The 24,220-nt window shown below is 40.9% G+C and overlaps 1 long non-coding RNA gene across 1 annotated transcript; it reads right to left on the bottom strand.

Annotated features, from left to right (window-relative positions):
* Window positions 1–10,132: 10,132 nt before the first annotated feature.
* Window positions 10,133–17,024, bottom strand: LOC113618738 (uncharacterized). The gene is made up of 3 exons (XR_003432102.1): window positions 17,012–17,024; window positions 15,643–15,645; window positions 10,133–10,285 (listed from the first exon to the last, which is right to left on the bottom strand). It is a non-coding gene; the product is annotated as an uncharacterized LOC113618738 (long non-coding RNA).
* Window positions 17,025–24,220: the final 7,196 nt, after the last annotated feature.

Below are 24,220 nucleotides of genomic sequence, written 5' to 3'. Positions count from 1 at the left end.
GTCTGGAGGGATGACTGGATCCCTAAATAAAATTGCAGGCCTCCGAAGGCAAGGAAGCGAAGTGGGAGTTGGGTGGCCACCCCCAGTGGCTACTCCAGACAGGCTGGATGTTGGTCTTGGAGAGATTGATTAGCACGTAAATCCAGGAGCCCACTTTCTAGAACAGGTAAATCTGGGTAGAGCTTGATTCAAAGCTCAGTTACTTAGTTTGCTATCTAGTTCTAGAATGGAGCTGTCAACAGAGCAAATGAGGTGCTGTACCATTTACCCACCAGCCTAGGATTTCTCACCTCTCTTCTGCTGGGGAAAACTGTTTTGGCCTTGGTGAAGCACAGGAAGAAGGTCAAGGGGACCTTCTCAGGACTGGAAGAGCCAAGTTGATCACGACAAAATGAGGCTGAACGTGTAGTAGGTCAGGTTGGCAGGCCTGGTCTGCTTTGGGTACCATAGACAATGCTCTTTTCTATTTACTGTATTTCTCAAAATGTATTTGTATCATTGGCTCTGTACGCTTTATTTACAAAGCAGGGTTTTATTGATTGATTTTTTTTTTTTAAGGGTGTTTCCGAAAGACAACTGTGAAGTTAGTGATGTGTTTCTTTGGTCCCCAGTGTTGTGCCTTGGGCAGTAGTGGCAACTGCAGTGTCCCAGCCTGCCACGCCTGCCTCTGACGTCCATGGCAGGCATCTGTCATTTATCACGGTCCTCTTTCCAGCTAGGAATTATTCTCCATTCCGAGCTCTAGGCAGCCACTGCAGAGCTGGCACAAGAAGTGGAAATTATTTCACATCCTTGCTTGGGGAGCTCTGTCTCTGAGAGGCAGCATGGGAGAGCACAGGAACATTCTAGAACTATAGATGCAGTCAGGTAACCGAGCTTTGAATCAGACATATTCGAGTCAGACAGGCTTGGGTTTGAATCCAGGCTTTGCCATGAGCTGTCTTGGCAAATTTGCTCACTTCTCTGAGCCTATCTCCTCTCTGCCAAGTGAGATTAATGATGCCAATTTCCTAGGCTGTTGGGAATATTCAGTGAGATGGAATATGTACCGTTCTCATCAGATTGTGTGGCTCTCGTAATGTTAATGCATGTTGCCTTTCTAGCAAAACCTAGACTGAGAAGACAATATGGTAAACTTACTCTCAGTGATGTGCAAACATAGGAACATTTTAACAGGGAAGCCCCGTTAGTGAAAGGAATTAATTGTTGTAGTGTTGTATATGTTATGCTTAGGGGTCCAAAGTCTTGAGCTGGGATTTAATTTGCTCAAATCACCCAGCCCATCAGTGCTTCTCCCTAAAGGACACGGCTTGATTTCAGTTTCTGTAATATCAAACTTGGCAAAGACTAGAGTTTTAGGGAATTACAAAGGGAGGAGAATCCATGATCTTTGCCCTTGAGGAAGTCGAACCAGAGGAGCACAGCGACAAATAAACATACTGTAGAGTACAAATAACTAAAGCCTGGAAGTAGGCCCATATATGCTAAATTATAGCTCATAAACGTATTCACTTCTGAAATATCTGCATAGGCAGACAGACCAGTGGAACAGAATAGAATCTTAAGTAGGTCCAAATACTTAAGGGAATCTAATGTATGATAAGGATGGCATTTTAAATCTGTGAAGAAAGAAAGTTTATTTAATAAGTGGTATTGAGACAACTTTTTAGCCATTTTAGGAAAAAAAAATGAGCTCTCTGCTTTAAAGAGAAAATGCAAAACTATACAATTTTTTTTTTTTTTTTTTATGCGGTACGTGGGCCTCTCACTGTTGTGGCCTCTCCCATTGCGGAGCACAGGCTCCAGACGTGCAGGCTCAGTGGCCATGGCTTACGGGCCCAGACGCTCCGTGGTATGTGGGATCCTCCCGGACTGGGGCATGAATCCGTGTCCCCTGCATCAGCAGGCGGACTCTCAACCACTGCGCCACCAGGGAAGCCCTAAAACTATACAAATTTTATAAGGTCTCCTGGAGAAAATGTTCAGTAATCTTGGAACAAGACCTTCTCAAGTAAGAAGCCACCTAAGTAGACATTTATAAACAAGAATGATAGAGATGTATTTTGCTATAAAATATTAAAACTTCTCTATGGAAAAATATGGTAATTAAAGGCAAAAGGCAAAACTGTAAAAAATATATGTACATGTCCAATTGTATTCCATAGAGGTCGTACCAAGTTTTACTGCACCTGTACTGTATATGCACCTCTATCCTCAAAATATGTATACAGGGTTCTTATCAACCAGAAAAATACAAAGAGATCTCAAAAAATAGGCAAAAGATATGAGAAAGGAGTTTGGAGAGAAAAATATCTTTTTAAGCACATGAAAAATCTTCAGTCTCATTCATAATTAAAGAAACACAAATTCAGATCATGAGACAATTTTTCATCTATCAGGTTGGTGATAGTCATCAAATTTGGAAATTCACAGTGGCTGATGGCGAGGGTACGGGTATGTATGTGGTGCAGGAATGGTAAAAACTAGTACAACTTTTTTGGAATGCAACTGGATAACATTATCAAAATTTAAAACGTGCAAATATTGCAATTCCTACTTCTAGGAAATTGTCTTCTGGTTTTGTTTGCACATATATGCAGAGAGGTCTGAACAAAGATTGTTCGTTGCAGTATTATTTAGAATATTAAAAAAAACTTGTCCATCAACAAGAGACTGACTGAAATATTTTAATGCAGTTGTATAAAACATTGTTACATAACCATTAAAAAGAATATATCTACATGTGCTGATTTGGACAGACTTCAAGCTATATTTTTAAGTTAAACAAAAGTAAGGTCTGTACTTTTTGTCTACAGATATGTATTTGTATGGAAATGTTCTGGAAAGGCATACAGGAAACTGTTGACTGTGGTTACCTCTTGGGAGTAACTCTGAAGGACTAGTGTAGGAAGGAGAATCACTTTTCTTTGGAAACTTTATTGTACTGTTTGCATTTCTGACCAAACATGTGTTATTTTCATAATAAATGGATGGATGGATTGATAAAGTGATAAGCAAACCAATTGCATGGGACTGTTTCCCAGCTAATTTCTCCTGTCTATACTTCACTTAGCAAATCCCTCATATCACCAAGTCAAAAAGAAGAACTGGTTCTTATCAGAGAATGAGAAATGGAAGTGTTTCTGGAAAATAGGAAGCAAGTGGATGCAAAGAGATACACCAGATACACGTGAGGAAGTGACTCCTCTGCAGGCTGGGACCATTTGGCCGTCTTCTTAGCTCACAGTCAACGGAGGGCAAGAGCGAAGGGGCCAGCTTGCTGCATCTGGCCTGGTTGCCTCTCCCGCAAGACTCGCTTTTTCTAGAATGGCTCAGTAGCGTCATGTCCCCACAGCAGATGAAGTCACTGTGTGTGTTGGGTCTGCACAGGCAGAGCAGTATCCTCAGTAGTTCCCAAGACCAAGAGGGTCTGGGATTCATCTTCACAAAAAGGAATCTAGCGTTATGTCCCATGAAGCCCTATGTCTCACTGTTTCTCCACAATAATCTGGAGCAGGTTGGAGTAGAAAAGGTCATAGAACTGGCATTCTCAAAAGCAAAGGTGCTCAAATAGCAAAGACTCACCAAACATTTGATGATAAGCATCTCTGTCAAAGTGAGACACTAAATTCAGTGAGCAGAAGAGCTAATATCCAAAAAAAGAAAAAAAGAAAAAGAGTTAATATAGCAAACAGAAGATATTAAAATAAGCATAATTATATGCAGTGGAATATTAAGAATATTGCAGCCATGATTTCATAAAGCATATTAATATATGTGTATTGAAATAAAGTCATGGTAAAATTTCCTTAGTATTATGAGTAGTTGATTTTTCCATTAATTCAGCAAGCATGTTGAATGTACTCAGGGTCAGGTACTGCTAGGTGTTGCTGTGTCTAATAATGGCATACTTTTCAGTGCTATTTGGAAAGTAGTTTTTCAATTGCTCGTCAAAACATCCTTGTAAGGTGAGCAGGACAGGACAGCCTTTATTAAATCTCACTTTACACATCAGGAGATTGTGGCCTGGGATAGAGTTAAATATTTTGCTTACAATGAAACAGTCAGTGACAAAGCTGAGATTCACACCCAGGCTTTTAAATTTCAAATACGTGGCATTTCTAAATCACATGGTCTTTGTAAGAAATGTAATGCTTATCCTATTTCTTTTTTTTTTTTTTTTTTTTGCGGTACGCGGGGCTCTCACTGCTGTGGCCTCTCCCGCTGCGGAGCACAGGCTCCGGACGTGCAGGCTCAGTGGCCATGGCTCACGGGCCCAGCCGCTCCGCCGCATGTGGGATCCTCCCGGACCGGGGCGCGAACCCGTGTCCCCTGCATCGGCAGGTGGACTCTCAACCACTGCGCCACCAGGGAAGCCCACTTATCCTATTTCTAAAGTGAAAGAGTCACTATGACTTTTTCCGAAGTCAGGGCACAAAAGAAGATGTGCGTGTGAGAAATGATTGGATTTTTGTCTTCGGCTTGTATTTCTTAGACATCACCAGGTACAAGAGTCCTAGAGGCAGCTTCCATGTATACATAACAGCTTGGATTTACAGTCTCAGGAAATAACACAGTAGAAAACTTAGTGACATGCCTTAAAACAAGTTCTGTAGGTTGTCTCTTTCAGCCTGAAAGAACTAGGTCATGAGCGTGACCATAGATTTATCAAGAAATTTAAGATTTTTTTTTTTTATTCCAACTGGAACTGCTTATCCCCAGATTTTGACGGTGACGGCATGAACTATGGCTAAGGAAAATCTCCTGATCCGTTCGTGTCTGTGTTTCGGGACTTACTTTAAGACTGAAGCTTGAGTTTGTAAGGACGCTGAGGTAGCTGTCCGACTTGATCACAAATGTTCTTATCCTCAACCACATCTTCCAGGAATAAAATAGTTTCCTCAGATTCTATCTGGATTCCGAGAGCTTGTAAATAGACCCAGCCTCCGCAGGTGATACGGTACAATGGATGAGTTTGGTACCACTGAACTGTAAAGGACCATGAAGAGTGTCTGAAAGTTGAAATTAACTTTTTATTAGCATGACACAGCTGTGGGCTGTTTCATCTTGTCAGCATCAGATTTCTGGTTCTTTCGCTCGCCTTTTCATAGACCTCACGTTGGTTCACCTCCAGCTATGCCTGCTGTCCTAACAGGCACTGCCCTGCTCCTTGTCAGCTTTTTCTAGTCCGACCGCTTCTTTATGTGGCTTTTTGATGTTTCAAAAGAAGCGTGTAATGTGATAGACCTTTCATTTTCAAATGTGCCTTTACTGGCTTTGATGCCCGCATCAGAGCAATAGCCTGGAATGACTGGGTGAAGGAGATCTGGGGGACCAGATCTCCCAAGGGCTGACTGAATAACCTCAGTTATGCCCTATTTTCCTATCTATGTCAAGAATGTGGGTTAAGCAGTAAGTCTTCACTTCCCCCAGAATTTGCTAGCCTCCTTGCAGGTTTGTGGCCTAGACACCTGACAGAACGTAGACCTCCAGTGGTCAGACTTGTTTCAGATCTGAAACGGAATGATCCTTTAGTAGTGTACCTGTCAGTCCTTTTTTATTTCTCTCTTCTGAGTAATTAGGGCTAGGTAGGCAGTTCCTGCCTTGTTTTCTACATACCTTCTCTCTCTCCTTTTGGCCACCCAAATAGGCATCTTGCTCTTGCCTGTGAGTATTTAAAGCCGTGACCTCCTGAAACAAATAACCTGAAACCGCTGAGGATGTGTGAATATTTTCTCTGTTATGAAGTTTTGATTTCTGGAACATCATGTTCTGAGTTGCAGTGGAAACAAAAAGCCTCTTTATGGCGCTCAGTACATTTTGTTCTCAAAAATTTGATGAGCTTAGATGCTATACAAGGTCTCTTAAGGATTATGATAGAACAGCCAAAAAATCAAAACTTGACCTAAATTGGACACATTTCCGGTTTTAATATATCCAGTTATTTGAAATTTCTGTGATTTTACTGGCTTGGGAAAGAAAAATATTGGACTCTGCCTTGTAGAGCCATGTCAAGTTCACGACAGTGAAAAAGGTCTTTCCTAAAGGATATAAGGATGTCTGTATTAACACCGTTTGAACTTCTTTATTTGAATAACTGTAATCTCACACAGGAAATCCACAAAAAAGTCAAGTTCACAATTAAAACTAGAAGAAACATCAATGGGCTAAAATTACTGAAAGGATAACGGAGTTTTGATTGTCTCATATTTAGACTTGAACCATCACCTCATTAGGTTTTCGCAAATTCATTGACTATTCTTGTCACCTTGAGAACGGTGATTCACTTGTCTTGCAGGAATCTAAAAGGAATATATACCAGACAAGTTAAATGAAAGCACAATCTAATTACCTAAGGAAAATAGACTCCATCTATTCAAATTACTCTTCTGTTGTCCAGGCATTCTGAGCAAGAATATGATATCGGGCTTCCCTGGTGGTGCAGTGGTTGGGAGTCCACCTGCCGATGCAGGGGACACGGGTTCGTGCCCCGGTCCGGGAAGATCCCACATGCCGCGGAGCGGCTGGGCCCGTGAGCCATGGCCGCTGAGCCTGCGCGTCCGGAGCCTGTGCTCCGCAACCGGAGAGGCCACAGCAGTGAGAGGCCCGCGTACCACAAAAAAAACCCCCCAAAAAATCAGAAAACAAAAACAAAAAAAGAATATGATATAAAATTGAGAAGAGAGTCTTGTAGTTCCTTTACTCCTTGATGAAGCTCTTCTAAAGGTGTTAATTGGGTCAATATGTGATGCAACAATGATATAGATTTAATAAACATAACCAGGAAATCTCTTCCAGCACCTACTGTGAATTAGAGCAGATTTGATTGTGAAGAGTACAGTTCTTCAGGAAATACGAGCAATATACTAGATTTCCCCAGTTTCCCCAGGCAAGCTCGCCTCCCCACCAAGATGGCTTTTCCCTTCCTGATTAAGGCTACCTAATCAAACATCCTCTGAGGCGTTGTGTTCTTGACTATGAGACATAGAGCTGGTTGTACACAGATTTTTGTTGGCTCTTTCTTTTTCTTCGTTTTTCTCTTTTTGGCTGCTTTGGGTCTTCGCTGCTGTGCGCAGGCTTCTTCTAGTTGCGGCGAACGGGGGCTACTCTTCGTTGCGGTGTGCAGGCTTCTCATTGCTGTGGCCTCTCGTTGCGGGGCACAGGCTCTAGGCGCAGGGACTTCAGTAGTTGTGGCACACGGGCTCGGTAGTTGTGGCTCGCTGGCTCTAGAGCATATGCTCAGTAGTTGTGGCACACGGGCTCAATAGTTGTGGCTCGCGGGCTTAGTTGCTCTGCGACATGTGGGATCTTCCCAGACCAGGGCTCGAACCCGTGTCCCCTGCCTTGGCAGGTGGATTCTTAACTACTGTGCCACCAGGGAAGCCCTTGTTGGATATTTCTAAGAGTTATCTTTAAATTCTGTCTGTTTGCAGAACCGAGTTTCTCCTTTACGGCACCCTGCAGATATAATAGACTTTAAAGAGTTAGGCATAGGCATTTTACAACTGGAAGTCTGGCCGTTCACCTTGTGGAGTTAGTGTTACAGAATATGAAATAAAATACCGTAACTACGGAGAGGAATATCAATTGCAAATGATGTTCTGCTCTAAAAAATAGGGAGACAAGTGTACATTTGGGCTTTGGGTTCAGACTTTTCCATGTTTAAAAAGTGAGCTAGCCTGTTTTCCCTGAGTGCTTCTAGGAATTTTCCTTCAAGAAGAAACCAAAATTCAGAATGTGAGAGAACATAAGGACACTGGGTAAAACCCAGAGGTCAGATATTTAAAACTGAGCATTAGCTAATTTAAAAATGGTTCAATCAATTCTATTTAGAACGCTGCCCTTGACATGTGTCTTATTCTGAACACTTTGAGTATTTCAGGTTATATGTCGAGAAGTGACATTGACTTTTATCTCTAAAGGTGAATGTTCCTTTCAGTCATGCAGTGATTTTGAAGAGTGCACCTAGTATTTCGAGGGCTTCCTATATATATTTTTATGTCTTTTAAAAAGTTATTGGTATTCTCATTGTAGATGAGTCAAACTTCAGTTCAGAGTACACAAAGCAAAATGCCATTTCCCTCTTCTGTCTTCATCCTTCTTTGCTAGAGGTGACTCTTAGAACTAGTGTTGCACGTTCTTGCATCCTCTTTTCTATGCTTTACTATGTATTCGTGCACATCATGCTATATGCATACTTACACATGAAAACCTATGCATAGTTTTTAAATACATGGGATTAAGTATACAAGTTGTTCTGTGACTTGCAACTTGCCTTTTTCCACCTTATATTCTGCTATTTTTTTTCTGTGTTGGTCCATTTAGGTTCACCTCATTCTTTTTTTCGGTATGCGGGCCTCTCACTGTTGTGGACTCTCCCGTTGCGGAGCACAGGCTCCGGACGCGCAGGCTCAGCGGCCACGGTTCACGGGCCCAGCCGCTCCGCGGCATGTGGGATCTTCCCGGACCGGGGCACGAACCCGTGTCCCCTGCATCGGCAGGCGGACTCTCAACCACTGCGCCACCAGGGAAGCCCCACCTCATTCTTTTTAATGGCTGTATAGTATTCTATGGGATGAATGCACCATAATTAATTTAACCACTTCATTTTGGGGGCCATTAAGATTGCTTGCCTTTTTTAAAGCTATTTGAAACAGTGATGAAATAAACATCAGTGTACACACATCTTTGTGCACTTAAAAGAGAATTTCTTTGGGATAGGTTCCCAGCAATGGAATTGCCGGATCAAAGGGCATGCACACTTCAAGACTGGGTAAATATGGCTGGGGTTGATATTCAAATGGCATGTATTGGGAAGAGTGTACCGGAAGGATATTGTCACCTGGTTATAGCTGGCATCTGTTTTGATGAGCCAGGGCCTGTGCCACACTGGATGGTAAATTCTTTGAATTTCATCCCTGAAATTGCCTTCCAAAAAGACTTCATTAATTTATACCCTTCCCTTTAAAAGTGTACAGGAATGCCCGTCTTTGGCCTTCCGCACCCGCACTTAGTATGTCTTTTTAACTGCTGCCAGTCTGAGAGATGAGAAATGAAAAATTGGACTGTTACTGCTCAATGGGTATAAAGTTTCAGTTTTTCAATATGAGTAAGTTCTAGAGACCTGCTGTACAACATTTTGCCTATAGTATTGTGTACGTAAAATTTGTTAAGGCACGTGTCCTGTAAAGTGTTCTTACCACAATAAAAAGATGCTATTGTATTTTAGAATTTTGTAGTTCCCCGATTACCAGAGAGGTGGTTTCCTTTGATGAGTTTATTGGTCATTTTTGGTTCTTCTGGGAATTGCCTGTTCATCTACTATGCTGAGTTTTTATGTTATATATGTTAAGTCATTTTTATACATTGTATATATTAAGTCATTTTTGTACATTGTAGATATTAAGCCTTTGTAGAATCTGCTATGGATGTTTTCTCTCTGTCAGTCACTTGCCTCCGACTTTGTTTTGGAAGTCTTTTGTTGTAAAAATGCTCTTTTTAAAAATAACTTTATCGAGATATGATTGACATATAAAAAGCTGTACATATTTAATTATACAACTGGATGAGTTTGGAGTTAAATATACACCTGTGAAACCATCACCACAATCTATGCCATAAACATATCCTCACCTCCAAAAGTTTTTACATGCCTTCTCTATTGATTATTATAAATTATTATTAATGATAAAAGCATAAGATATATCCACATAGCAAATTTTTAGGTATACAATACAGTATTCTTCACTATAGGCACTATGGTACGGTATGGTAGATCTCTAGGATTTATTCATTTTGCAGAACTGAAACTTTGTACCCCTTGACTACTATCTCTCTTTCCCCCTGTTCCAGCCTCTGGAAGTTCATTCAACTCTCTGCTTTTGTGCGTTTGACTATTTTAGTGTCCTCATATAAGTGGTATCATGTAGTAATTGTCATGTGTCTGGCACCCATGTTATTACAAAGAGCAGAATTTCCCTTTTTTTTTTTTAAAGCTAAGTAATATACCATTGTATGTGTATACCGCACTTTCTTATCCTTTTGTTCATTGATGGACATTTAGGTTGCTTCCATACCTTGGCTATTGTGAACAGTGCTTCAGTGAATGTGACATGCACATATACCCTCAAGATCCTAATTTCAATTCCTTTGATTATATAACCAGATGTGGGATTGCTAGGTCATATGTAGTTCTATTTTTAATTTTTTGAGGAACCTCCGTACTGTTTTCCATAGTGGCTGAACCAATTTACATTCCCACCAATATTATACTAGGATTCCCTTTCTCCAAATCTATGCAAACACTTGTTATCTTTTGTTTCTAAGTAATACCCACTTTAACAGGTGTAAGGTGATATCTCACTGTGGTTTTGATTGGCATTTCCCTGATGATTAGTGATGTTGAAAACATTTTCATGTACCTGTTGGCCATTTGCATGTCTTCCTTGGAAAAATGTCCATTCAGTCCCTTTGCCCGTGTTCTAATTGTTTTCTTGTTTTTTAAATTAATTTATTAATTTATTTTTATTTTTGGCTGTGTTGGGTCTTCGTTTCTGTGCGAGGGCTTTCTCTAGTTGCGGCGAGCGGGGGCCGCTCTTCACTGAGGTGCGCAGGCCTCTCACTGTCGTGGCCTCTCTTGTTGTGGAGCACAGGCTCCAGATGCACAGGCTCAGTAGTTGTGGCTCACGGGCTCAGTTGCTCTGCGGCACGTGGGATCTTCCCAGACCAGGGCTTGAACCCATGTCCCCTGCACTGGCAGGCAGATTCTCAATCACTGAGCCACCAGGGAAGCCCTAATTTTTTTTTCTCTTGAGTTATAGGAGTTTCCTATATATTTTGGATATTAACCCTTTATCAAATATATGGTTTACAGATATTTTCTCCCATTCCGTAGACTGTCTTTTCATTTTATTGATTGCTTCTTTTGCTGTGCAGAAACTTTTTAGTTGCCCTTCTATACACCACCAACAAACTATCCAAAAAGGAAACTAAGAAAACAATCCCATTTACAAGAGCAAAAAAATCAAATTACTTGACAATAAACTTAAGGAGGTGACTCATACGTTGAAAACTGTAAAACATGGCTGATAGAAATTAAAGCAGACACAAATACATGGAAAGACATTACATGTTTATGGTTTGAAAGAATTAATAATATTGTTTAGATGTTTATACTACCCAAAGTTATCTACATATTCACTCAATCCTTATCAAATTCTCAGTGGCATTTTTTACAGAAAAAAATTCTAGAATTTGTGTAGAACAAAAGACTCTGAATAGCCAGCAATTTTGAATAAGAAGAGCAAAGCTGGAAGCAACACACTTCCTGATTTCAAAATATAATACTATGGTAATCAAAACAATATGGTACTGGCATAAAAACAGACACATAGACCAATGGAACAGAATAGAAAGCCCAGAGATAAATCCACACATATAAGGATCAACTGGTGTTTGGCCAAGGTGCCAAGAATACACAGTGAGGAAATGACGCTGTTAATAGTATCTTCAATAAATTGTCCTGAGAAAATTAGATATCCACATGCCAAAGAATGAAGTTTGATCCATGTCTTACCCCACACAAAAAATTAACTCAAAAAGGATTAAAGACTTAAATATAAGACCTAAAAGCATAAAACTCCAAGAGGAAAAGATAGAGAAACTTCTTGACATTGGTTTTGGCAATGATATCTTGAACCTGACACCAAGAGCACAGGCAATGAAAGCAAATAGATGGTGGGGCTGCATGAAACTAAAACTTCTATAGAGCAAAACAAACAATTAACAAAATGAAAAGACTTACATTTTCATAAGCTCAAAATTGTCAGTTTTCCCTTTAGGACTTTTGAGTGGCTTGCTGAGGGATGTATCTTATATTCTAAAATTATCAAAATATTCCTCTGTACTTTCCTCTAACACATGCACCTACAAGTTTAATTCTTTAATCCATGTTCAGTTTGTAAATGCTGTGTGCAATGTTGCAGCCCTGGTTGTGGGACTGGGATCTGAACTTGTTTTCCTTACAAATCACTGGTTTTCCCTATGCCATCTATTATTTATTTTATTTTATTTTTTTACTGAAGTATAGTTGATTTACAACATTGTGTTGGTTTCTGGCATACAGCAAAGTGATTCAGTTATATATATATATATATATATATATATATATATATATATAAATATTCCTTTTCGTATTCTTTTCCATTATGGTTTATTACAGGGTATTGTATATAGTTCCCTGTGCCATACAGTAGGACCTTGTTGTTTGTCTATTTCATATATAGTAGTTTGTATCTGCTAATCCCAAACTCCTAATTTACCCCTCCCCCATTCCCATTCCCCTTTGGTAACCATAAGTTTGTTTTCTGTGTCTGAGTCTGTTTCTGTTTCGTAAATAAGTTCATTTGTGTTGTATTTTAGGTTGCACATATAAGTGATATCATATGGTATTTTCTTTTTCTGACTGCACTTAGTGTGATAATGTCTAGGTCCATCCATGTTGTTGCAAATGACATTATTTCATTCTTTTTTACCGATGCCATTTATCGAATAGTTCATTTACCCCACTAATTTGAAATAACAACTTTGTTATAAATCTTACAGCTAAAATCCTCATGTATGTGTGGGTATACTTCCAGACTCTATTCTATTGCCTTGGTTTTGTATTTCTGCATGATACCAGACTGTTTTGCTTTGTAAAGTGTGTTACTATGTTTTGCTGTCTATTAGGTCTTTCTTAATTCAGTGTCTAGTTTAGTTCCAGGTACATGAGACAGGGGTTCTTAACCAGAGTTAATGACTCAGAGAATCTGTTAAGTCCTTGAAACTGATAGGCAATATTTTGTGCATTTGAGAGTATGTGTATATGTCAACATGTACATATCATTTTCCTTGGAAGAGGGTCCATCAGATTTCTTCAGATTCTGAAAGTGGACCATAATAAGGAGGGTAAGTGTCTCTGATGGAGATGCCGAACAAGAATTTGTTGAATTGAATTGACAAAATCCATTTGAATGATTAATTTTTCCTCAGGCTGACACCGTTGATAACTAACGTGTGTGTAAGAGGGGATAAAACGAAAATAGTTCATTTAGATGAGAGCAAGAGATTTTCACTGGTAGCTTTTATTGCATCTCCTTAGTCTAGTTTAAGTGGAGAACTGATGTATGTTTTAGGATAGATCAGGGAGAAATACTAGCACATGTCAAATATCCATTATAGAACACAAGTTTGTTTTGTTTTTACTATAAAGACCCTGATCATTGACTCTTCTTTTCCCCACTTAGTGCGTGGACTAACAGGATTGATTGTTTTGATTGACTTAACTCTCTTCCAGATCGATAGAATAACCCAGCTGGCTTTTCCCACAACTTCATGGACTGAATGAACTGGCTCTTTTGGTGCTGGAGAGAAAGCCTCAGTGTCTGTAATCCGTACCTCCCCTGTTGGGGTATAATCTATTTTGGAGTTTCCGTTCAGGAACATTGAGTTTCGTGTCAGTGAATTTTCTAGTTTTGTTGCCTTGGGACAATCTCACTGTCTGTGCTCCAGTGACTCAGGATCATCTGGTCAATCTTGGCTTTTTCAAAGTGTCCTGGTGCCAGGTGTCATTCAGCCGTACCTATGTAGAGCATTGGAAAAATTAGTGTTGGGGTAAAAAGTGATAAGAAATGAGAACAAACAAGAAAATAGGTTCTGCAAGGCACTCTCCTGCCTGAACTCTGTATTAATATTACGTATCTAAATGCAGGTTTTCAGTCATTTCATTTAAAATTAAAAACTATTGGTTTTATTTTTAAAACATTTGGTAAATACCAACACTTAAGGTCTAGTAAAGGGAGTTTAAAGCATGTAGCAAGTTTAACCATATACCAAACCGAATTGGTCATGTTTATATTCTTTTTTTTTATTAAAAACTTTATTTTTTAAAGCAGTTTTAGGTTTACAATAAAATTGAGATGAAAGTACAGAGATTTCCCATATGCCCCTTTGCCTCCACACACACATGGCCTACCCCATAATTGACATCATTCGCCAGAATGGTACTTTATTTTCTAACAAGGAAGAGCCCACGTTGACCCATCAACCGTAGGGTTCACTCTTAGTGTTGTATATTTTATGGATTTGGACCAATGTATAAGGGCATATATCCATCACTATAGTATCCTACAGAGTATTTTCACTCTCCTAAAAATCCTCTGTGTTCCACCTCTTCATCCTCCCCTCCTGCTACTGATCTATTTTGTTGTCGCCATCATTTTTCCTTTCCCAGAATGTCGTTGTCATCATACAGGTTGTAGCCCTTTCAGATAGGCTTCTTTCACTTAGTTATACACATTTAAGGTTCAGCCATGTCTTTTCATGGCTTGATAGTTCATTTTGTTTTTAAGCTCTGAATAATATTCCATTGTCCGGATATACCACAGTTCAAGCACTCACCTACTGAAGGACATTTTGGTTGCTTCCAAGTTTTGGTAATTATGAATAAAGCTACTCTAAATATCCCCGTGCAAGTTTTTGTGTGGATATAAGTTTCCACCTCCTTTGGGCAAATACAAAGAAGAATGATTGCTGGATTCTATGGTAAGAGTAAGGTTAGTTTTGTAAGAAACCACCAAACTGTCTTCCAAAGTGGCTGTACCATTTTGCATTTCCACCGGCATGGTATGAGAGTTCTTGTTGCTCCGTATCCTTGCTATTATTTGGTGTTGGCAATGTTCTGGATTTTGGCCTTTCTATTAGGTGTGTAGTCGCATCTCATTGTTTTAATTTGCACTTCCCTGATGACAAATGATGTGAAGCATCTCTTCTCATGCTTATTTGCCATCTGCGTCTTCTTTGGTGAGGTGTCTGTTAAGGTCTTTGGCCCATTTTTAGTCAGGTTGTTTGTTTTCTTTTTTTTTTTTAATTTATTTTTGGCTGTGTTGGGTCTTCGTTGCTGCACGTGGGCTTTCTCTAGTTGTGGCGAGCGGGGGCTACTCTTTGTTACAGTGTGCAGGCTTCTCATTGTGGTGGCTTCTCTTGTTGCATAGCATGGGCTGTAGGCACATGGGCTTCAGTAGTTGCGGCATGCGGGCTCAGTAGTTGTGGCTCGCGGGCTCTCTAGAGCGCAGGCTTGGTAGTTATGGCTCGCGGGCTTTGTTGCTCCACGGCTGTGGGATCTTCCCAGACCAGGGCTTGAACCCATGTCCCCTGCATTGCCAGGTGGATTCTTAACCACCGCACCACCAGGGAAGCCCGGTTGTTTGTTTTCTTCTTGTTGAGTTTTAAGAGTTCTTAGTATATTTTAGATAACAGTCTTTTATCAGATATATCTTTTGCAAATATTTTCTCCCAGTCTGTGGCTTGTCTTCTACTCTTGACATTGTATTTTGCAGAGCAGACATTTTAGCTTTAATGAAGTCTAGTTCATCAGTTCTTTCTTTCATAGATTGTGTCTTTGGTGTTATAACCTAAATACCATACCACGGTCATTTAGATTTCCTCCTATGTTACCTTTTAGGAGTTTTATAGTCTTGAATTTTACATTTAGGTGTATGATCCACTTGAGTTAATTGTTATGAAGGGTATACGTTCGTGCCTATTTATTTATTTTTTGCCATATGGGTGTCCAGTTTTTCCAGAATCATTTGCTGAAAAGACTCTCTTTGCTCCATTTTATTTCCTTTGTTTCTTTGTCAGAGATAAGTTGACTATATTTATGGGTATCTGTTTATGTTCTTTTCACATTCTTGTTTCTTTCTATAGTGAGTGCTGAGCCAGACATGTCCTCCTGGAATCCATATGTCAATCTATTATGTAGGGGAAAGCAAGAAGCAAGTAGGTCGGCAGTAATTCTTTCTACTTGAACTCAGGCACCCAAAAGCTATTAGAGGGACTGTCTAGTGTCATCTATCTTATAACATTTCAAACTAAGAAAACACTGTCTTTGGCCTCTTTATCTTCTGTTTTTTCCCTCTGTTGGTATTTCCTTGGTGATGTTGAGTCTGATGTAGACGAGCCTTAAATCTTACCCAAGAGAAGCTGGGGGGGAGGGGAATTGAGTACTGTCTTATAAAAGATCTGTCAAAAATGAGACTCCTTTTTATTCTATCTGAAGATTTTAAAAGTTAGTATAAATATAAATAATCAATTATTAGGTTTGAATATTAAATTCCTTTGTTCTGTACTTTGTGTTTCATTATATTAGCTACTATATAGTAAAAACTAAGTTTTGGCTTGAGGAATTCTGGGAAAGTGACTTTTGTCTTAAAATTTGTTCTAGTGATGCACAGCCTTCAAGTATTAAGATACAAACGAGAGCAGAAGTTTTAACAAATGGTGAAGACCCTTTGGGAGCATCTCTTGATTGAATTCCCACTTGATTTCAAGTTCCTTAAAGTTAGGGACTGTGTCATGTCGCGTATCTCTAACACCTGGTTCAAATCCTGGTATATATTTGATGTTCAGTAAATATTTAAATGACTAGAAGAATAAAAGAAGCAATAAGTGAAAGAACTTCCTCAAACAGAGCCACAAAGTAGATCAGAATCACTCTTAAGTCCTGTGAAGTAGTTACTTTGTGTCAAGAGTTGGAGTTGCCCCCTGTGCTATTTTATTGTATTATGATTTCCTATTATAGATAAAGAAACTGACATTCAGTGGGTTTAAATGATTTGGTGTTACAGGACAGAGCTGAGATTTAAACGCAATGGATTTCTCATGAAATCCATTAATGGAGATTCAGACTTGAAACTTTGGATAGGGAGGGAGGAGGGAGCTAATTATGACTGAGCCATCACTAAAATAGAATAATCTTGGCATATTTGAATGAAGTAGGAAGCTGACAGAAACATAAGTGTTATCTCTAGTGCAGTAATCTAAGTACCGATGAGACCCTTTGAATGGCGCTCTCTCACCTCTTCCTTCCCGTCTTTCTTCTTCTTGCTTATTACATTTCTGTTAATACACTCAGTGACGAGTTAACTCAATTTTCCACAGTACCTATCTCCCTGTGCCTATCTCCCAGTACCTATCTCCTTGACTTACTTTACTGCTTATGAGAAAGAGAGAGCACAATTTCTAGTAAACTAATAACTATCAGAATAGACCCAAGGAGCAATAGAATGGCAAGATAATAGGTAATAGTGGGAGGCAGATATAAATGATCTTTGAAAACAAAACTGAATTAGAGTATTCACTAATTCCTGATTACTAAGAAATAAGAAACGGGATATTCATTTCTAATTCTCTACATCCTACACAGAATGGATCTGAAATCCACTATTGTTCTTTAATTTCACAAAACCATTGTTCTTCCATCATCTACATTTCCAGAATTGATTTCTTTTGTTATTTTCCCCACATAGTGAAAGGATTTTTGCATTCATCCTCAAAGGCTTTTGATTTGGGATTTGTCCCCTGGAGACATTGGAGCAGAAGGGATACCCAAAAGTTAGTTTCTCAAGGCAAAACTGAGGCAAGAGTTTGTTTCCTGAGTAGAAAAAATGATTATGGAAATTATGTTGATACAAACTTCTATCTTTTTATACAAGAAACCTTTCCTGTGGCTAGAGTTTCACGGTTTAGCATTTTCAGATGTAAATATTTTTTCCTGACCATGGCGTACATAAGTTTCAAATAGCACAGAAACATATTTGGCTTTATCATAAGTGACCTCTCATTTAAAGGGCTGCCTGTAAGATGCAGTGACACAGAGAATGAGAGTGTGGGCAGTCGTGGTGGTTATTATTTATCGGGCTTCTCTCAGGTCCCCATGCGCGTATATACGAGCTTAACTGTCTCTGCAGTGACTACATGAATCACTTTCTCTTTTAAATTCGGAAGCATCTTGCTGGGTATACAGGGTCAAAGACAAAGTGAAACGACGAGAAACTCAATTATGGTAAATAAGCTTCTGATAGTAAGTTAGAGGTAGTTCCCTGATGATTTTGGCATCAGCCATTAAAGCAGAGCTTTCAATTTGTATCATTACAAATAACTGTATTATCTCTATTAGTAACAATCTATGCCTGCTAAAGTGATAAGGTATACAGTTCTTGTTCTACTTAGATTTATTCGGAATGTAAATACGCAGAATCTCTGGAGATAACAAATACTGTGTTTATATGAGAGGGATTTTCGTACCAGGAACCCAGAGATACTTGCCTGAAGGTGATCTATAGTTTTTTTGCGTATACCGTCAGCTACCCTCAGGTTTGTCTATGGTACACAGAACTGTGGCCCTTTGAAGACGGATATAGAGTGAGTCTGTACGCATTTCCCTCTTTGCAAACTTTTATTTCTCTTCAGAATAGAAGAAAGAATGCAAACTCAATTTTGTAGAAGTAAATCTAGTATCAGGAAGTCAGAGAAGGGAGTGGTTTCTAGTATTTTTAGCGGTAAGGACTTTTAACATCAGTAGATTTCACCAGCCCTTTACTCATGATAGAAAGCTGCTAGGCATTTAGTAACGTATTCAAGGCATGTCTGCCTTCGCTCGGGGACATGCCCAGCTCACTCCTGCTCGGGGGTGGGGTGGGGGGGCCCTTGCATCTGCTCTTCCACTTCTTGGAATTCTTACCCCCAAGATCTTCACAAGATGGGCTTTTTCTTACTATTCTGATTCAGCTCAAATGTTTCCCACACAAAGAACCTTTCCTACAGCCTTTCAGTCCACAGCAGCACTCTCACCACCCGCCACGCCTTCCAATCGCTCTCTGTTGCATCACCTGCCCTGTTTTCGGCCGCAGCACTTCCTGCAAACTGGCGTTGCCTTATTCATTGGCTGCACTCCTTTGCTACACTATTCTTCATGAGAGCGGAGGCTTTGCCGGACTTGTTTCTGCAATATGCAAGGGTGCTCCTGATAGATACTCATTAAATGTTTGTTGAGCGAGAAAGAAAATAGGAAACCCGTCATAATCACCGAGTTTTTCAGGCTACAAACTGGGACACAGTAGCTTAGATTCCTCCTTCCACGTGGAGCCGCAATTGACGAAAGGGTCGGATAACTGGACGTTTAATGAATGTTATCCTGTTGTCTCGGGATTTTTAATGATGCCTCAAAGCTGAGGACAAAATGTTCTACAGGGAGACTTTATATAGATCCCTAAAAAATTTCTTAAAAGGGGGCCAAGCCATCAGCCCTGCTTACCTATCTCCAGCCCACGTAAGTCGAGGGATCCACCTGGGCCGAGGGAACAGTGGATGGGCGGTGGGAGGCTTCCCCTGCCAGGCATTTGAGGGAGTGCACTTAGACCCCTAGTGGGGGACTCCCGCATCTGGCTCCCAGCCTGGAGGCTTACTCAACCACAGGCTGTATTTTCTGAGGGTGCTCCATGGATTGCTACCAAAGCAGAGAGCTGCAGAGCTCTGTGTAGATCCTGATAGGAGCTCGCTGGAGTCTAAGGACACAGAAACTGGTGACTCTGTCAGGGAGAAGTGTGAGTGCTAGACGTGGCTAGGGTTGCTTTCACTTCTGAGCAAGGTGAACCCCAGTGAATCCCTCTGGGTCAGTGGAACCAAGAAAGGTAGCCAAACCAAAGCCATCTTTACAATGTCTCACCCAGGAGAGTTGCCTAGAGACGGAGGGCTCCCCGTAGAAAGGTTAACTGCTGGAGGACAGCTAGAAGGAGTACTACCCACATCAGAGAGCGGTACAGAGTGGGGAGTGGAAGCTGTTAAAAACCACCAAGGCCCACATTTTAAGGAGACCCACCTGTGGACGCTTGCCATGGCAGAGGGGATTCAGTAGCCAAGCGACAGTGACATCACAGCAGCTAAGAAAAAGACCTTGCCCGTTCCACCCTGGTGGAATAAATGAGGAAGAGGAGAGGGAAAGAACAGACTTCACATCTCACTCTTGGTCTAGGGCAGCGTTTCTCAACTTTACTCATTGCTGCTCCCTCGAGGAGCCATTTCTAATTTTGTTTTTATTGGAGTATAATTGCTTTACAATGGTGTGTTAGTTTCTGCTGCACGACAAAGTGAATCAGCTATATGTATGCATATATCCCCTCCCTCTTGGACCTCCGTCCCAACCACCCCCTCATCCCACCCATCTGGGTCATCTAACTTTTCCCGCCTAATTTCTACATAACCCTGTGAGTGGTTAATGCCACAGATACACCGTATGCTTATGTACTGTGGCCCTCTGGAGGGCCCATGAACTATTGGAACATCTAACGCTTTTTTTTTTTATCCCTCAAGACTATGCCCATTGAGAATGCATGGTCGAGAGCAGTGATTCTTTTTTTTTTTAATTTTCATTTCATTTCATTTATTTAGCTGTGCCGGGTCTTTGTTGCCACGTGTGGGATCTGCATTGAGGCGTGCGGGATCTTTTAGTTGCAGCATGTGGGATCTAGCTCCCCGATCAGGGATCGAACCCGGGCCCCCTGCGTTGGGAGCATGGAGTCTTAGCCACTGGACCACCAGGGAAGTCCCTAGAGGAGTGATTCTTAACTGGGAGAATTTTCCTCCTAAGGGACATTTGGCAGTATCTGAAGACATTTTTGCTTATTACAACTGGAGGGTGTGCTACTGGCATGGATTGGGAGGTCAGGGATGTTGCAAAACAACCTACAATGCACAGAACAACTCCCACAACAAAGAATTATCTCATCCAAAACATCAGTGGTGCCGAGGTTGAGAAATCCCAGGGTAGAGTCTAGGATTTCTAGACTGACCATCCAGGGAAAGGCTTATGCCGAAAGGAGGGGAGAAGCTTTGAATTAGCTCAGAGATAAATACTTTGGAATTGACTGGAGTTTTTAAAAACCTGAAAGTGATTCAAAAGTACGGAGTCTGAGCCTAGTGCTATCATGAGGTAGACTATTGATAACTATATATAAAATGGGTAACTAATGAGAACCTACTGTATAGCTCAGGGAACTCTGCTCAGTGCTGTGTGGGAAGGAATGGGAAGGAAATGGGAAGGAAATCTAAAAAAGAGGAGACGTATATATACGTATAGTTGATTCACTTTGCTGTGCAGTAGAAACTGACACAACGTTGTAAAGCAACTATACTCCACTAAAAAATAGATAAAAAAAATAAAATATAATGGGAAATTGGATGGAATGAGCCAGAAAGCAGTGGGGGAAACTGAAACTGTCCACTGATTGCACCCTCCTGGGCTTGCTTTTACATCAATTGGTTACAGTTGTAACAAAATGGGTTTGTAAGTTAGCGGTTTGGAGCTCTTAACTAATGCGACGTATGGGTATTAGGTCCTCAGACCAGCTCACCGAAGCCCACCCTGTAGTGCATGTGAACGATGGTACTGATGGAATGTGGTGCGTGGCCACCGTCGGTGGCTGTGTCTGGTGGTATGGGATCATGGCTTTCTACCATTTCAGTTCTAATCATGGAGGGTTTTTCCTGTGACCTACAGCAGGTAGACGGGACAGTAGTTGTGATGGCAAGAGAAGGTGTCACACGTATAGAATAGAAGGAACTAGACCTTCGGATGAAGAGGAGGTTGTTTTCTTTCCATAATGACTCCCTCCTGGGCTTTCTAAGACACTTATTTGTGGCATAATATGTAACATATCCAAGCAGGAAAAAGAAAGCTTCTAAAGTAGGAATATACTTGACTTTGCACCAGAATCCTGACTTCAGTAGCCAGGGAGGATGTATCAGTTTTCTATCCCCAAATGTAATGACTTGAATTTATTCTCAGTTCCGTAACATGGCCTGGGCTCAGAGGGGTGACTCGTGTAGGTCTCACTGGATGTCACCGATGTGGCTGTCATCGGTTGGTGTGTCGACTGGGGGGCTGGCTGGCCCCATGTGGTCTCAGTAACATGTCTGGGCCTCTGTGGTGATGGCTGGGTCTTTCTCTCTCTCTCCCCCTCACAGCCCATCCCCAGGCAGGTGAGCCTGGGCTTCCTTCCATGGCATCCTCAGGGCAGCAAAAGGGCAAGAGAGGAAGCTGCAAGGCCTCTTGAAGTTAAAGCTTTGCAGTCACACAATGTGTGCCCTCAGTTGGCTGCAAATCACAGGACAGGGTCAGCCCATATCAAAGGGAGGGAAACTAGTTCCACCTTGAGGAGAAGAGTGGCAAAGTCAGTTTATAGAGACGTATGCTCCCAGGAATGGGAGGAATTGATGAAGCCATTTTTGCAAACAATCTACCAAAGAGGATCTACCCTAATCTTATCAATATGTCTACAAAAAAAATACTTAGAATTTATTTGTGCATTTAAGAGTAGGACCTGCTGAGAATGACTGAACAGTCTATAAGGAAAACAATACTAGCACTACACACGTATGCTGGACATATTTTCTGGTATAATAAAATATATAAATATATGCAGCAGCTTCTGTTATGTCTCCCTTTCCTCTTCGCTAGGGAATGGAACCAGTGTAGTCTCGTCCAGTTTCTCTTCTTTGTGTCCTGTGTTCTGGTTCCACACAGTTAAGCTGCCTGTAGGATTTTACTATTACTTTAATATGATCTTTACTTACATACTTGTTTAAAATGCCATCTTTGAGTACTCAAAGTAATCTCATAATGCCGTGGGTCTGTAGGATTAATATCTAACCTGAGAGTTCTGTGTCTAGTCTCGGCCAGGATCAGAGTTTCGTGCTCTGACACAGCTGTTTTCATGTCCTAAAACAGGAGTCGTTTAAAAAACAGATTGTGTGATGTGAAGAATCTTTTCCTGCTTAGAATCTGAACTGCGAATAAATCCTGCATTTGCCCAGAGCTGTGACCATTCCAGTGTGTAGTTGATATAATGCTTTGGGCTGCAAGTAACAGAGTAGCTGACTCAGATTGGCTTAGACAATAAAGAAATGTATCATCTCCTGTAGCCTCATGTTCGAGTCACTTAGCTCAAGAGCAGGCTCAGGTTCTGTCTCTCACAGTGTTAGCTCGAATCTCTTGCTTTTATCTAGCAGTAGAGAGAGGAAAAAACTCCCCAACAGTGGACATCTTCCATTCCATCTAATGAAGCCATCCCATGTCCACTCCTCAGGCATTAATACCCTCTCTGGGATTCTCTAAGCTGATTGGCGGAGTCTGATCGTGAATTGCCCCTGGAGTCAGGGATGTCACCTTACCTAGCATCATAAATGGGAAGGGGATCTCTGAATAAAAATTGGGTTCTGCTAGGAAGGTAGAATGGGGACATGATACAGAGTAGGCAACCAAGGGTGTCTTATATAGTGAGTAACTCTCATAAACATCGTCTGCAGAGCAGAAGCCCTGGGTAATGCAGGAACTGATGAAACTCGAACTAAAATGGATAAAAAGTAATAATTAAAGGGAAAATTACAAAGTTTCAAAAGATACGTAAAAAAATAAAAAGCCTGATACTCCTGGATTCTACTTTATTTGCTATGAACACAGTTCCAGCACATTTCCCCCCTCCTCCTTTCTGCTCAGTGTCACATGTAGAGACACAAAAAGCACACAGGTGATGTGGTGTGTGCTTAGGTCCCTAAGCGTGTTCCATCAACATTTCCCAGGAAAGCCCTGATCTGTTCTCAAGTGTTTTCCTTCGCTAAGAAGGCTGTCGTTGGCATGTATTGAAGGCCACCCGATGAGCGTTTGCGAATGGAGGTGTAGGGAAAGGGAGGAGGTGGAGGTGGGTTATTCTTTCTTATTCTCACCTCTTCTCCTTTAACCTACACAGGTTGGGAAAGGTAGGCTTCCAGACAGCAGTGTCTTGACGGGTTCCCCGCTGTATCATCAGCACCTAGAAAGGGACCTGGCACAAAACAGACACTCGGTAAATTGTTGTTGAATCAATTGCTGCAAACCCTCCCAGGAGTAGCACCGAGGTGAGGGTAGCCATGGGAACAGGGAGTCTTTCAAGATCTGTGAGCAGGAAGGATAGAGGGCGGGAAGGGAAGTGCTACCTGCTCAGTTGGCTATTTGCAAGATCAGGGCTGCTTAGACAGCCTCCCCTCAGATCGTCGGGTTCTTTTTTATTAAGCAGAAATAAAACGAACCAGCTACTTCTTCAGAGGCTCAGCGATCCCTAGTTAATGTCTAATGATGGGGTTTTGAGAAGAAATGTAATTAGCATTCGTGGATTTTGTTACATTTCATGTAGCTTTTAGCTTTTCCTCATGAAAACGTATCAGACATGGAGTGAGTATAAAGCACCCCGTGTGTTTTGTTTGAAGATGTTGATGTGAGTGGCTGTCCTTTGATGCTAGTGCTGTGGAATTTAAATGTAAACATTTTGATAAAAGCTAAATTCCCAGCATCCTCAGAAACCTTTGA

Source organism: Aethalodelphis obliquidens, unplaced genomic scaffold (assembly GCF_003676395.1).
Source record: "Aethalodelphis obliquidens isolate GAN/ISIS:26980383/991018 unplaced genomic scaffold, ASM367639v1 scaffold6, whole genome shotgun sequence".
NCBI lineage: Eukaryota > Metazoa > Chordata > Mammalia > Artiodactyla > Delphinidae > Aethalodelphis > Aethalodelphis obliquidens.
This window is presented reverse-complemented; position numbering and strand designations above follow the sequence as displayed.